General features: G+C 36.2%; 1 long non-coding RNA gene across 1 annotated transcript in view; it reads left to right on the top strand.

Annotated features, from left to right (window-relative positions):
* LOC112675186 (uncharacterized) overlaps nucleotides 1-16,497 on the top strand; it is a 34,753-nt gene that overhangs the window by 10,289 nt on the left and 7,967 nt on the right. Inside the window, exons 2-3 of the long non-coding RNA XR_003145801.3 lie at nucleotides 11,082-11,204; nucleotides 13,944-14,079. This is a non-coding gene — a long non-coding RNA (uncharacterized LOC112675186). The remainder of the gene's footprint in view (nucleotides 1-11,081; nucleotides 11,205-13,943; nucleotides 14,080-16,497) is intronic.

Here is a 16,497-nt window from a genome sequence, read left to right as displayed (position 1 = left end):
CTTTCAATTTGCACTACTCCATCTGTCAGAATCTTGGGGCCACTAGCAAGTTTAAGTTCTAGGATCTTGACTCCATAATGAAGTGCATTTTATGATGGGCATGATGTGGTGCTCAGTTGGTGGATTAATGTATTGTGATGGTTGCTATGCTTGCAATCAAAAGAATGACTCACTGTTCATCTATTTATTATTTATGGATTACATGGTGGGCCAGCAGAGAAAGAGAAGAAGAAAACTTGCAAACTAAAATCAATACAAATAATAGCCTCTCCCAAGAGAAATCCCAGGGGCTTAGATAGCTCTCCCCTTTCTTTGAGCTTTTTCTTTTTCACTTTTTTCTCTTCCTCTCTTTGCCCTAAAAACAATTCTCTATGAAAGAGTGTTTCGCTGTTTTGCTCTATTATATTCTTTGTAAATAATCATTAACGTTTCTGCCCTGTTTTTTCCTAAATGATCCATTCTAAATTACAGTAGTAGCAAGTAGGATATCCTTTAGTTAATTTTATACTCCCTTATGATTTGTAGAAAATATATGTTGAATGGTAGACACCTTTCAAGACCAGGAAGACAATCAACTTGAATAATCAACTATGCCAAGATTTATATTTTATTCTTCCTAATAACCTTTTGAGATATTATTCTCTCTCCTTACTAATTTGTCATTACTACATAAATAAGTACGCTAACTCTTGACACTAGGTCTATACCATATACATAGACTCTTTTATTCAGTGTCTTCAGGATTTTATTTTCCTGAATAGAACTATATTAAAATGGCTTCACATTGATATAAATAGTACCACAACATTAAATATATTATTAATAGAGTGTTAGGAAGTGAAAGAGGCAAATACAAAATGTAGTATCTGGAATATGCAAATGAAGTTTTTTAAAAAGCAATCTTTCCAATATTTTATTTCTGTTCACTAAAGTTGAGTAATAATTTAGGTAGGTGAGCAGAAAGAGTTTAGGAATCTATTTACTTGTTGAAAAAAATAAGTGCTGCTCAAAATCTTAAGAAAAAAGAAACCTCTAAGTTATATGCTTAAGTTTACTAGTATATATCTCTGTAATAATATTAACAAAAAATTACAAAAATAATTTCCTTCAGTATATAAAACAATCAATATTTTCCAAAACTGCATTTTATTTTTTTTAAAGATTGTATTTATTTATTCATGAAAGACACACAGAGAGAGGCAGAGACACAGGTAGAGGGAGAAGCAGGCTCCCTGTGGGGACACTGATGCGGGACTCAATCCCAGGACCCCAGGATCACAACCTGAACCAAAGGCATCTGCTGAGCCACCCAGGCTTCCCTTCTTATATCCCTTTATATCAAGCACTAAGTATTCTTCACTTCGTCACACTGATAACTAGATTATCTTCTTTTTTCTTTTTTTGACAGTTTATCTTCTTACCTTCTTGTTTTTCAGTTCACAAATGGGAACTTGATTTAATATAATCACAAAGGATAATGGTTGATGGAGTCCAGTAATGAAGGGTCTTGTGGGTCACAGAACAACACTGATTTTGATTCTGAGCAAGCTAAGAAGCCATTAGAAAAATTTCACTGATGAAAAAGATAAGATTCCATTTAAAAATTTTCACTCTAGCCACTCATTTGATAATGGAATGAAGAGGCCAAGAGAGGAGCTAGGGAAACAGCAAGGAATGATGAAGGTGGTAGCAGTAGAGATAGTGAAGGTGGCTGGGTTCTTGGCACCTTTTTGAAGGATTTAATTTCCCCAACAGGATTTCCTAATGGTTTGGACATATCGAGTGGGGGAAAAGAGTTAAGGAAGTCTAAGGTGGTAGACTTGAACATTGCAAAGATAGAACTGCTCTTGACTCTGAAAGAAAAGATAAAACAGTTTGGAGGAAAGTGTATTAACTTTGAGATGCCCATTAGATGCCTATGAGACATCCAAAGAGCCATGTGTTCAAAAAACGTGATAAAAGAATCCAGAGTACAAGGAGGGTATACATTTCCCAAAAGGTAAAATTTCCCAAAGATATATTAAACATTATACTTTGCTACTGAATGTGAGGTTGAAAGGATAATTTTTTGAAAGCTGTACTCCGCATCTTGTTTTCTGACATCAAAGCTAAGTATATGTGTAATCAGAAAGAATGAAATGAGATTTAAAGTCAGTATTGTCTGAATATTGCCATGGTTTATACATCTTCCAAAAAGTTAACAAGTCCTTAAAAATATATGATGTCACTGAGATTCCTTCCTCTTTGGAAGGGGCTATGAAAAACTACCAAGTTTTGAAATCTGTTAATCATATTTTTTTATTCCATAGCACCCTAAGGTTGTGTGAGAAATGAATGTTTTCTATTCAAAATAATTAAAATCTAGCTTTTGACAGACTTATAGTGCAAAGTATTTACGCTTTTCCTGATTAGCTTATAGTAAATTATATATCCACATTATCTACATAGAAAAAAATTGATAATATACTCAATTGTTGTCATTCATGGTACTTGTATGCTATATAGTCTCTGCAAAGACTGAATTAGCTAATACTGAACAAATGTCCCTAGAGAAAATACACAGTGGTTCCTGCAAACTCTGATCACAACGTTTTGTCAGCTGATCAACATGTAACATTGTCTTCTATATTAGTTTTGGTTCCACAGCACCTTACTCAATGTTATCATTGATTCATTAACATTGGACTCAAAGGCACTGTAACTCCTATCTGGAGGGAACTTATCGAACACATGTACTTTCATGTACTTTCTCCTTGAGGCACATCATAGCCTTCTTGCTCTTGGGAACCCTAGAGAGCACTTCAGCACTGCATCTGGATGACATTGTAAGTAATAAAATCACTAATAGCTCCAAAATGTGAATTATGTCACATGAAATAGGCTGAAAAAGCTATGTTTGTAGTATGAGAGCTGACACGGGAAGGCAGGGCATCATACTGTTTGACCTTCTCTAGGAACATACACATAAAATGACTCAGAGTTTTACTCACTCTGCACATATCTGTGAATGACCATGAATGAGCTGCAAGTATTGATTTGAGGGGTTACAAATAGACACTATGGGTAGGAAAATTTGCAAATAAAGAATCTGTGAATGAGGATCCATTGGTTCTATGTGCATATATTTTTATAGTCACATCTAAAAATCGATTTCTCCCCCACAGACAATAAAATGCCAAATACTCAGTAGGAGAGTGGGAAAAAGATAAAATAAGTGAAAAAGCAAAAAACAAACATAAGAGGGCTGCATCATAATGTCAGTGCTATACGACTGAAGAAAAATTAGAATGGGGGAAAAATGCATACTGGATACTAGCAGAAAATTATGTTAGCTTATAACCGATTAGACCTAACGTGGCTTTACAAGCTGATATTCTTCATGGTTCTATATAATTTTCCTGGTATCACATGTCTTTTACCTCTGTTAATTGCATCATTTATATTTCACTCTGAAACATGTTCCAACTAATACATATGCTATGGTAAAACGTGCCTTATTAGTTGATTTTCTACTGATGCCAGTTACCAACATTATCACCATGCCCTTCAGTCTCATATTGAACTTTAAGATTCCATCCTATCTTAAATTACTGATCATTGCCTTTCTGTATGCCAGCAAGAATAAAATCAACTTGGAATTCTTAGAATTCTACAGAATATATTTGGGCATCTGAACAAGAAGGCATAATTCTAGATATTTGTCCTATGTTTATAAGGAAACCTGAATGAGGGATTATGATGATCTGTAAACATTTCAAATTAAGCAATATTTGATTATTAACACACTAACATAATCATTGCACAATGGCAATTTTATTTCTAAAGTTTTTCATAATTTAAAAAATTTCCAAGTAAGTCTTTCAAACTACTTTACTTACCTTTGTTCAAAATTTGCCAATGAATTATGTCTTGATTTGGGATCATATCAGTACGTTTATAATATGTTATTTTATAAGTAGATTTTAAGAATTATTATAGTGTAGGCAGTCCCATTCCAAGGACCCAGAGGGAGGGGTTCACACAGGACCAACCAAGAGGTTCATTGGTTATGCACAGGATAGGAATCAAATGTCAGCCAGCAGGAAGTGAAAGCAGAATTTATTGAAGTTATTTGGAGAGAGTGCAAGTACAGGTAGAGTGTCTGGGAGATTCAGAAAGTAGGGGAAAGAGAGTCTCTTCTTTGCATCTTGGGTTTTTATTGAGGATTGTGGTCTGGTGTATGTGTCCTCTTAGATGTCTATCCAGGAACTGGTTAGAACAAGGAAAAGTTTCCAGGTGTCCTCTATAAATTACTTATTTCTTAGAACTAGGGGGTCTTGGTGTCAAGATGTCTGGCACCAGTAGTCTAATATGTACTTGATGGCTTCATCCAGTCATTCTTGCCTGGTCCTTCCTTAGATGTTATCTATTGGGCTGGGAGGCTTTAAAGAAATCATTGACTCCTTGTCCCTCATAAGGAAGATATACAGTATGAGGCACATATGGGGTGGGGGGTGCGGGTCCTAGCAAGAACAGGAAAAGGAGCAAAAACAAGTTTTTTATAGAATCTCTTCAGCTCCCCTATCTCAATTATATTAACAGAAATAACATTGCAGAGCTTTTTATTTGCCCCATCTGATATTTCTAAAGCTCTCTTTGTTATCTAAAATTTACTTCCTTTCTTTGCTCTATAATTATTTTCTTTGAATTTTACTGTGCTCTAGATTTTAGATCAACTTTACAGTTGCATATAGCTATACCCCAAACCTACCAACTGGATACACAACTGCCATAGAGAGAAAAAAAAATAACTCACATAAGTAAACACTGAATCACAGAGTTTGTAGAATAATTTAGTCTCATTGCTTTTAGTGACTTTTGGACATTCAAAGTATCTACTAGATATCACACTTAACCGAGTAGTTAATTATCATGAAAACACAGAACTAACAATGCTCACTTCCATGCAGGTTAGAATTATGCTACTCACATACCAGTTGGTCATGGTGCTTAAAATCTTTTAATTAAATGTCCCTATGCAAATTTATTATTAATAAACATTTCAAATTAATACATATTTCATATCAAACAATATTTGATTATTACAGATTTGGTTCAAGATTTCTTCAGCCAGTACTTACACCAACTATCAAAAATTCATGTTCACATATATATGAACAAATTTTGCACTACTTATTTTGAAAAACATCATTTTTTTTTTTTGGTCCTCCAATGATCATTTTGCTTTTAAATAATTTAATAATTTCTTCTGGTCATTTTGTCTTAATACTCAGTGGCACATTGAATAGTTTGTGCCCCATCAAAAAAAAAGTGGCAGAAAAAGTGTAAAGAAATATTGTAACTGAACTTACATGAGTTCGCTCCTTGGTGAGTCACATAGAAACCATACCAGGTAGGGTTGTCACACAAAGGAAACTTTATTTGCAGCAAATAAGGAGTTCATGGGGAATAACCTTCAAAGCTGCGACTCTCCAGATGAAAATGAATAAATCCTTTTATTTAGTGTTCGGGATGAATACTTAGAAAGGGGAGCCTTGTTCATTGTATATAAAAGCAGGAATAAGGTTGCCCATAGATCTTAAGGAAACCTAGGTATCCATATATTGTATGTTATTTAAATGAGGCTTGTGCTTCTCGCTGGGCAGGGGTTTTAGTATTGCAGTGAGGTGAAGATAACTGCCGGTCCCTGCATGGGTCACTCCATGGTCCATCTGTACACATGTGCATCAAGGTGAGGTTCAAACAGGTCTGGGTGGTCTGGGTGCTGGAAGCTCCTCGTCCAGGCAGTCATTATTGCTTCTGAGGTAGTTCCAGATGCCACGGGGGATGCTATGCCTGTAACTCTTTTACCAGAGTTAAGAGATAAACTGGAAGGAAGAGCTTAAGGGATGAAGGTGTGTGGATACAAGCAGGTGAATAAAGGTCAGGTCTTAGGGTGTAGCTGGTGACAATATTATAGCAAAAGATTATTTTAAGTGTCATTGCAAGACATGTATTCAAAGAGGCTGTGGCCTGAAAGCTCACAGAGAGAAAGAACTGAGAGGGGGTTGTGGACATTGCGACTATTCTCTATTATTTTCTTCAATCTATTGACCACTAAGTTCTTTGGACTTTGTTCCTATATATTATTTGATCCATACTTTACATTTTTGTCATAATTTGTTAAATAGTACAATTAAAACATTAATCAGTGATTTTACCTTTCTTTACATTTTAGACACATATCATTTGGGGAAGAAAAACTAATTATAGAAACTTCCTCTTGATTATATTAACCAGAAGTGTTTTAGTAAAACAATATCTTGATTAAGCCACATAAATCATAACTCTTAATGTTTTTATCAATGGAGATCATGTGTATTTTTACTGAGTCCAAATCAATAGCAGAAATAAATTAATGATGAAGTAGCAAAGACCATATGGTAAATTCAATTAAATTAATTAAGAATTTAATTAGAAACAAACATGTGCCTAGAAGTCTATTAAATATTGAAGGGCATACAAAAGCAGCACAGGGCACAGAACATGTTCTCCAGACACATACAACAGCATTTTAAAAATACATGAGATATACACCTGAAATAATTAAGACTAAGACAACTTAGAACTTTGGAAGTGGAGTGGCTTGGGTATAAAACTAAGAATCCCAGCTTCTAAATCTTTAACTTTGGGCACATTGTTTGAATTCTTTCATCCTCAGAGCCTCAATTGTACAATGGCAATGTAAACAAACACATCTGTGGGTTACTTCAGGAATAAAATGATATATGAATATAAAATAGTTTATAAAATACTTGACATATTGTAAATATTTTTTAAATGGTAAGTGAAAATAAGGCAGTTTGCATCAATTAGCATGGTAATGGCGATATGGTATCTAACCATATAGATACTACAGTAATCAAGATGTTAGGAAAGCCTACAAATGTGTACAGGATGATGCTATAGAGGGTGCTATAAAAATTAGTCATGATTTTTCAGAGTGGTTGAAAGGATAAATGATATTTATGTTTTGTCTTTACACTCTCCTATATCTTCAGAATAGTTTTTTTTATAGTAGTCATTGATTACTTTTAATCAAGAAATTGAATAATGAGTGAGATATATTGCGTTTGTCACTGTTCTCCCGCAAAAGAGAACCTGGGGTGGGGGAGAGAGACATACACACACACACCCCAATTCATTTTTATGAGGAAGTGGCTCACACAATTATAGAGGATGAAAAGGCTCATGATCTTCCATCCACAACCTGAAGATTTAGCAAAGCCAGTGGTATAATTCAGTCAGATGCCCAAATGCCTGAGAAGCAGGGGAGCTAAAGTTGTCAGTCACCCCAGGACAGGAGAAGAATGCTGACCCAGATCCACAGTCTCACTGAAAGATAAATTTTACTTTATTCCAACGTTTTTGTTTTATCAGGCACTCAACAGTTGAATGCTGTACACTCACACGGGGGAGAGTACTCTGCTTTACTCAGTCTATCAATTCAAATGCTAATCTCATCTAGAAACACCCTAATAGACATCCTCAAAAATAACGTTCAGCCAAGTCTCTTGGCATCCTGTAATCTAGTCATGTTGACATGCAAAGTTATTCCTTACATATATTTCAAAGACATTATATTTTAGGAACAATTAAGTATGGAAAATTTATTATCAGAGCATGCCATCTCTTCCCCTCTTCTGTAGTTATAAGAAATGCAGGGCATGGAGGGCATGAACTTGAACTCATTGGACATAATGACTACTCCTTCTTTGAAACATTTTGTCTTAGGGCTTTGTCTTTGTCTTTGTCTAGGGCTGCCATTATAAATATCATTGACTGGGTAGCTTAAATAACAGAATTTTTTTAACAGAAATGTTTTAATCATAGTTTTGGAAGTTAGAAGTCCAAGACCAATGTGCCAATAGGGTTGGTTTCTGGTAAGATTCTCTTCCTGACTTATACATGGCTGCCTTCTCATTGCATGATCACATGTCCTCTCTTCTGAGCAAGCATGGAAAAACAGACATGTTGTCTCTTTCTTATAAGGATACGAGCCAAAGCAAACTTGGACCCAACGGTTATTGTGTCCCTTAACCTTAACTACCTCCCAAAAGGTCCTATCTGCAAATATAGTCTCATTTGGGGTTAGAGCCTCAACATATGAATTTGGGGGAGACATAATTCAGTCCAGGACATCTTTATTTAAGCTTCTGTAAGACACAATATTCTTTGACTTCTCTTGTCCTTTCACCACAAGACTGGCTTCATGGGTGTGCAAAATGTGTCTAGCTGCACAGCGTTTCCTACTTAAAAGAGTCCCATGAGTGATTATATTCTTTAATGTTGTCATTGTAAAGTTACTAGTAGCTTTTTTTAATTAGGAAACTTTGTTTTTATAGCAACTTTTGGTTCACAGCAAAATTAGGTGGAGGTACAGATTTCCCAAAGACTCCATCCCGGCCCGTACACTGCTTCCTCTACTGTCACTTACCATCAGTAGATGATAAATCTATGACAACTGGCTCACCTAACTGGCACATCATTATCATTCAAGGCCATAGTTTATGTAAGAGTTTGCTCTTGCTTTTGTATATTCTATAGATTTTGACAAATTGTATGATGACATGTACCTACCATTTCACTATGATACAAGATAGCTTCATGACCTCTGTGCTCTCTGCCTACCCATCAATCCCTTTCTTAGCCCCTGGCAATCACTGATCTTTTCACTACCTCCATAGTTTTCGTTTTCCAGAATATCATACAGTACGTAGTCTTCTCAGATTGGCTTCTTTCACTTAGTGATTTGCATTATATTTCCTCTGTGTCTTTCTATGGCTCAATAGCTCCTTTTTGAGTGAATAAAACTCCATTGTCTGGATGTTCCCAAGTTTATTCATCCATTTATTTACTGAAAGATAATCTTGGTTGCTTTTAAGTTTTTGGTGTTTTTTTTTTTCCTTTTTTAAAGATTTTAGTTATTTATTCATGAGAGAGAGAGAGAGAGAGAGAGTGAGAGAGAGAGAGAGAGAGAGAGAAGCAGACGGAGAAGCAGGCTCCTTGCAAGGAGCCTGATGTGGGACTTGATCCAGGACTCCTGGATTATGCCCTGGGCCAAAGGCAAGCGCTAAACCACTGAGCCACCCAGGGATCCCTTTTGGTGGTTTTTGTTTGTTTGTTTCTCACATTTTTAATATCCCACTCTACTCTCTTCTTGCTTGCATGGTTTCTAGGAGAAATCGTATATAATTCTCATCTTTGATGCTCTTTAAGTACCCCCCAACTTTGTTCAAGATTTTTCTTGATCTTTGATTTTCTGAAATTTAAGTATGATTTGCCTAAGTGTAGCTCTTCTTACATTTATCCTTAGTGTTCTCCCAACTTCCTACATTTGTGGTTAGGTGTCTGACATTAATTTGAGGACATTATCAGTCATTGCTTTGATTATTGCTCCTGTTCCTTTCCCTTTCTTCTGGTATTCTTATTTACATGTTATACCTTCTGTAGTTGTCTCACAGTTCCCTTTCTTCTGGTATTCTTATTTACATGTTATACCTTCTGTAGTTGTCTCACAGTTCTTGGATATTCTATATTTTTTCCAAATATTTCTCTCTTTTCAGTTTTTGAAGTTTCTATTGTCATATTGTCAAGCTCAGCCAAGCCCAGTCTTCTAATGTGTCATTCAAAGACATACTAAAAAAAAAAAAAAAAAAAAAAAAAGACATTCTTCAGTTCTATTACACTGGTATTGATCTCTAGCATTTCCTTTTTATTCATTCTCAGAATGTCCATCTTCCTGCTTATGTTATCCAAATGTTGTCCATTGAAGCCCTAGCATATTAATTATAGTTTTACAGAAATTTCTTATCTGATAATCCTTACTTTCTTGCCGTATCTGTCTCTGGTTCTGATAGCTGTTCATTTTCTTCAAACTCTGGGTTTTTCCTCTTAGTATGCTTTGTCATTTTGGTTGAAAGGTGTACATGATCTACTGAGTGAAAGAAACTTCTATATGTTGGTGTTCAGTAACATGTTAAAGGGTGGGGGAACAAGGGCATGTTCCATAATCCTACAATCAAGTCCCAGTCTCTAGGTGAGGCTGTGTATCTGAACTGTGAATTTCACCAGTGCTTCCAGTTTTGTGCCCCCTCAGGTGGGATAGAATGGCTGACGTTCACTGGAGTTGTGTTCTCTCTTCCCCTATACAAAAGACTTGAGAGGGCTGGAGTTGGAGATTTCCCTTCTCCCAAGTATGTTAGGATCTAATAAAAGTTTCTCCTTAGAGCATGTTTTGCTAAGAGGAACAACAAGCTTTGGTCTATTTCAGAATGACTCACTTTCCCCTTACCCTGCCAGAAACCTGAGGGGATTTTTCTACAATATTCACTGTGAGGCCTGATACAACTAGAGGTAAAACTGGGACTCCTGGGGTTTTTCTCTCTCAAACTTGTCTACACCAAGACTCCAGCAATTTCTCAATTACAGTTTAGGTTTTCCAGTCCCAATACCAGTTTCTGGGCTGGTTTCTGTTCTCATAGTTGTGACTCTGAATCTGCTTGTCTGTCTCTCTAATTCTGCTGGCAGAAATTTGCCCTGGCATCTCACTTCTATGTTACATCTATGAGGAGTTTGATATTTTTAGTTTGCTGGGTTTTTTTTTCACTTGTCATTATGATGGAGTAAAGACTTCTAAGCTTTTTAAATGCTGGATTGGAAGCCAGTAATTCAAGTCTCAGCAGCTTTTTGAACAAGTGGCCCATGTTTCTGAGTCCTGCAAATTGCATAGGACAGACTGTTAAAGTGTTCAGAGGCTCAGCTTGTGCCTGCTTCCTCTCACCCTCCCTCTCTGCTTTTGCACTCACCCTCCTATAACTCCCTATGTGTTCTCATCCATGATGACTGTCTACTGACTCCTCCCAGATGTACTATACCCAACTGCCTCCTTGGTATCTGGACTCTCATATCTAGCAAAAATCTGAAATATTATTTTTCTTGAAGATTTTTCATCAGCATAATAGGATCACCATACACAAAATCACATAATCAAGAACAAAAAGCCTAAGAGTCTTTTTATGTTTAATTCTTTCATTCCCCAGATTCTACATCCAATTCAACAGAATGTCCTGCCAACTCTACCTCCAAAGTCAATCCAAAGTGGACAACCTCTCACCCTTTCTATTATCTGGCATCAACCACTACCAGTAATCAAGCCACATACGGTACGGATCCATTTATATGAGATGTCCACAAAAAGCAAACCTATAGAGACAGAAAGAAGAGAAGTGCTTGCCTGAATTTTGGGATGGGAATGGCGATGAACTACAGATGGACGTGATGGATCTTTGGTGGGGGACAAGGAAGGGTGTTCTAAAACCTATTCATAATGATGATGAAACTCATGGGTAGTTATTAAAAATCAATGATGGTTTGAGATGGGTAAACTTTGTGATATATAAAATATACCTCAACAAAGCTATTGAACCCTTAACCTCTTCTTTTCCTAAACCTGCACCTATAGCATGCATTTTCAACTCAACTGTCAGAATAAAATTCCTATCAGTCACTCTTCCTCATGTTTCCAGTGACTTCTCATCACCTTGCCTAGATACCTGACTCATTATTCTACTACAGCTTGGAGTGCACTCCAGCTGCATTTGGTTCATTTTTGTTTCTTGAACGAGCAAACCTTGTTTCTGACTTGGGCTCTCATAGTTGTTATGATCTTGGCCATTGGCTGGTGCTTCTCCTTATTCAGGCATAATGTCAAAGCTCACAAGGGCTTCCCAGATAATCTAGATGGTACACTCTCTCCCTTTAGCCTAGTTAATTTTCTTCATACCATCCTGTCAGTCTCTGAAATTCTTATTTCTGTGTTTATGTCTTGAGATTTGCTTCTTCCAGCAGAATATAAGTTCCTTGAAGACAGGGATTCCATTCACCACTAAACTCCTAATGCTCAGACTAGTAGCTGTTAAATGTTAGGGGCTTCAACACTTTGACCGATTGATATCAGAAATGAAGCCTAAGAGTGAATTAAAAAGACACCTTTGATTGTATAAGAAAAGAATTTTAAAAGAAGTCTAAGAAACATAACTGCATATCTCTTCCTAAATAGTATGTCATTTTATAACATTCATAATATAAATGGTTCTTTAAAATGTTACCCATGCCAGATATTTTATCTACATTCTTCATCATTATAATCTTTAATAATACTACTTAACAAGCATAGCATGTTCCAGCTTCAAACTGCTTTATAAATGATAACTGACATTAATTAATTAGTCATTATCAATTGATTTGTTGAATTAATCTCATTTCTAAAATTTCATTTTTATTAAAGATAATTAAGAAGGTGTCCAAACAGGATCTCAGGCCATATCTAATCATATCTCCTGTGCATATATTGTGTCTCAGTAAGAAATGGAAAATTCTTTTTTTCTGTGTATTTCTAAATTAGTACAGTTAAAATGACCTTCAGCTAACACCTAATTTATTCATAGTCTCTCACTTTTCTTTCTAGATCTCAAAAATCTTTAAAAATGTCCTATGATAATACATTTTCTTATCATAGTCTAAAAAGTTCACAGGTGATCAGAATAAATTCACTATTTCACATCCTTCTTGTCTTTCAGTATATCTTAAATATTTATTTTTATTAATAATGTTTGGAAAGCATTTCTGTGTTTTATCACCGTATATTTTATCTTCAGATTTAGGATATTTACAATTAACCAAAAAATCTATCTCAATTTTAAGTTTTATATATTATGCTACACAAAGAACTTCTAACCCCCAGCAACAAAATGTCAACAAAGTATGAAAGAACGGTTCTCTTCTTTTCACTGGTATTTCCATAAGTATTTAATGCTTTCACGTTCTTCATTAAGAGAGGTGAGAAGATACTTTAAACACTGTAAAACCCAGTTTAAACATCTGTTTTATATCACTTTAGTAGTATGAATTATAGAAAAATAATAACACTCCCTGAATGGCAGTTTTAAAACTCTCAGTATTTGTATTTTCTATCTTATCTACTGTCAGTAATAGCAAAACTGAATCAAATTTGAACTATTCTATGGAGATCTCTAGCCAATATACCTAAAATAACAAAATGTCATAAATGACTTGGCTTATCCAAAAACAAAAAAAAGTATAAAAAATATTTTCCGACTTTTACTCCTTTTAAAAAATCTAGCTTTAAATTTGTTGTCTTATCATTTCTACATGTGGGTGACCATATTTACAGTACAGTTTTAAGTGACTTTGATGTAGGTACTCCCCCCATCATCTGCTTTTATAATCTTATTCACACAAAGTACAACCAAACAAAAACAAAAAAAAAATTACAGTTTCATGCTAGTGTATTAAACAATATTTCTGGTTTGAATGTAGGTTCATTAAATATAATTTTGAGGTACCTATTCAAAACAATTGAAACCGGCCTAGATGAATGATTGAATATATTTTTATCTTTACTTTGTTATGACGGGGGGAAGATGACTATAAAAAGTGTTAGGGCTTTTTCTCTGCATATGGCACATCGCATATATAAATAATATGTATTTGTATCCTTTTCCTATTTGGTCTCCATTTAAATTAGGTATACTATGTTTATAGGATTAACCATATAATTTTGACCATATGGTAGTTTGTTTTAGTGGCAATGTGAATTGATACATTAAGGGAGTTACTAGGGTAGAAAACATTATTAATTCTATTATGATAATTTACTATATAGCAGCAACAGTATATATTAGTTTCCTAGGGCTGCTATAACAAAGAGCCACGAACTGAAGCATTGGAAACAACAAAAATTTATTCTTTTACAATTCTAAAATCAAGGCAGAGGTAGGGCTGGTGCCAGCTGGAGGCCCTGAGGGAAGATCTGTTCCATGCCTCTGTCCTAGTTTCTGGTGGTTGACAGAAATTTTTGGTGTTCCTTGCCTTCCTTACAGATGCATCCATCCAATCTCCACCTCCATGTTTTCATGTTCAAATTTCCCATTTCTTAAAGGAGCATCTTTCATACTGGTGTAGAGCCTGAGCTAATCCATTTTGAATTGATCACATCTGCAAAAATCCTAACTCCAGGTAAGGTTACACACTGAGGTTTGGGTGGATGTGAATTTAGGGAGGAGGGCACTATTCAACCCAGTACTGTCCATCTTCTGTCCTCCCCAACTCAAATCCTTTCCATGTGCAAAATACACTCACCCAATTCCAACATCTCCAGGTCTTTTTAAAATTTATTTATTTATTTATTTATTTATTTATTTATTCATTCATTCATTCATCCATTCATTCATTCATGAGAGACAGAGAGAGAGGCCGAGACATAGGCAGAGGGAGAAGCAGGCTCCCTTCAGGGAGCTCTATGTGGGAGTCGATCCTAGGACTCTAGGATCACGACCTGAGCCAAAGGCTGACACTCAACCACTGAGCCACCCAGGCATCCCAACATCTCCAGAAGTCTTAACCCATTCAAGAATGAACTCTAAATCTGAAATCTCATCTAAATATCAATTCAAGAATATCCCAAATCTATTTTTTTAAATATTATTCATTTATTCATGAGAGATACAGAGAGAGAGAGAGGCAGAGACATAGGCAGAGGGAGAAGCAGGCTCCATGCAGGGAGCCTGATGTGGGACTCGATCCCGAGACCCTGGATCACACCCTGGGCCGAAGGCGTGCTAAACCGCTGAGCCACCCAGGGATCCCCTCTTCCAAATCTTATTATCTAAATCAGTTATGAGTCTCAGCATATTGTCCATCCTAGGACAAAATTTCTTTTTATCCAGTGATCAATAAAACAAAACAAACAAACAAAAAAAACAACCCAGTTATATGCTCCCAAAATACAGTGATGGAACAGAAATGGAATATATATTCCCATTCCAAAAGGGGGAAGATGAAAAAAAGGTGGGGGGATTACTGGTCTAAAGCAAGTTTAGAACCTATCACTGCAAATTCCTTAGAGTCCTCTCCTGTGGCTGAAGCTCTGTCCTGTAAGGCTTCTGGGACACTCCACTGTCTTGACCCTCCAGGGCAGCAGACTTGTCCTTTCTGTCCTCAAAATCCTTGTCTCTACTCTCAGCATAATTCTTCCTTCATTTTGTCCCATTTCTCCCCTTTTCAGTCTAGGCTAGAAGTGTCAGTATAAAATTCTCAAAAGCCTTACTATTGCCCTTCTGTGACTATCAAGGGTATCCATACCATTAAATATGAGGGTTCTCCACAGATCTCTTCTGGATAATCCCATGTCTATTCCTGGCTTCTGTTGAGATGGTTGTTGGATCCATAAATTACATCCTAATCTGTTTAGCAAAGATTGCCCAGCTACACTCTCGGGCTTGTTTCCAAGGCAGGCTACCTAGAAAGGCTGAGAAATATCCAAGTCATCAAGTGTGACTCCTTTGTGTTTAACAGCTTCTTCCTCTCACATTTCATCGTAAACAGCAAAGAGAAATCAGGTTTCAGTTTTTGCACATTGCTTGGATAGCTCCTCAGCTAAATATCCAAGTTTATTATTTACAAGATCTACTTTCCACTCAACAGACGTTAATTCAGTCATAATTTCTATCATTTTAAAACATGGATCCGGGTCCGTGGGTGGCTCAGCTGGTTAATCACCCAACTCTTGATCTCAGTAGAGGTCTTAATCTCAGGGTTGTGGGTTCAAGTCCTGTATTGGTCTCCATACTGGGCGTAGAATCTACTTACAAAATGGAAAAACAAACAAGGATCATCTTATTCCAATGTCCAATAATATGTTTCTCATTTGTGTCTGAGACTTTACCAGAAGTACTTTAACATATTTCTAGCAGTATCCTGTTCATGATAATATGTTTCCCTAAGATAATAGACATGTTCTCTCTGTTTTAACTTCTTTTTGAAACCTCACCAGAATTGCCATTAATATCCATTATTTCTATAAACAGTCTCTTCAAGGAAGCTTGGATTTTTCTATCCTGAGCATCAAAATTCTTCTAGCCTCTGCCTATTACCCAATTTCAAAGCCACTTCCACATTTTTCCGTAGTTGTTACCGTAGTGCCCCAGGGCCCGGTACCAGTATCTGTATTAGTTTTCAAGAGCTGCTATAGAACAGATCCCAACAAACCAGGGGGTTTAAAACAATAGAAATATTTTCTGTCACAGTTAGGAGGGTAAAGTCTAAAATCAAGGTATCAGCAGGGTTGGTTCCATTGAAGACCCTGAAGAGGAATCTACTCTATGCCTCTTTCCTAGCTTCTGGAAGTTGCCAGAAATCCTTGGTGTTCCTTGCCTTGTAGATGCACCACTTCAATCTCCATCTTTTATCATCATATGGTGTTTGCCCTCTGCGTCTCTATGTCTGTTTTTCTCTCTTTCTATAAGGGAATCTACTTTTCATAATTTGAGAAGGGCACACTATTCAACCCAGTATAGCATATTGTTCAAAGATTTTATTTATTTATTCACGAGAGACACACACAGACAGAGACACAGGCAGAGGGAGAAGCAGGCT

This window comes from Canis lupus, chromosome 16, assembly GCF_003254725.2.
Source record: "Canis lupus dingo isolate Sandy chromosome 16, ASM325472v2, whole genome shotgun sequence".
Classification (NCBI taxonomy): Eukaryota; Metazoa; Chordata; class Mammalia; order Carnivora; family Canidae; genus Canis; species Canis lupus.
This window is presented reverse-complemented; position numbering and strand designations above follow the sequence as displayed.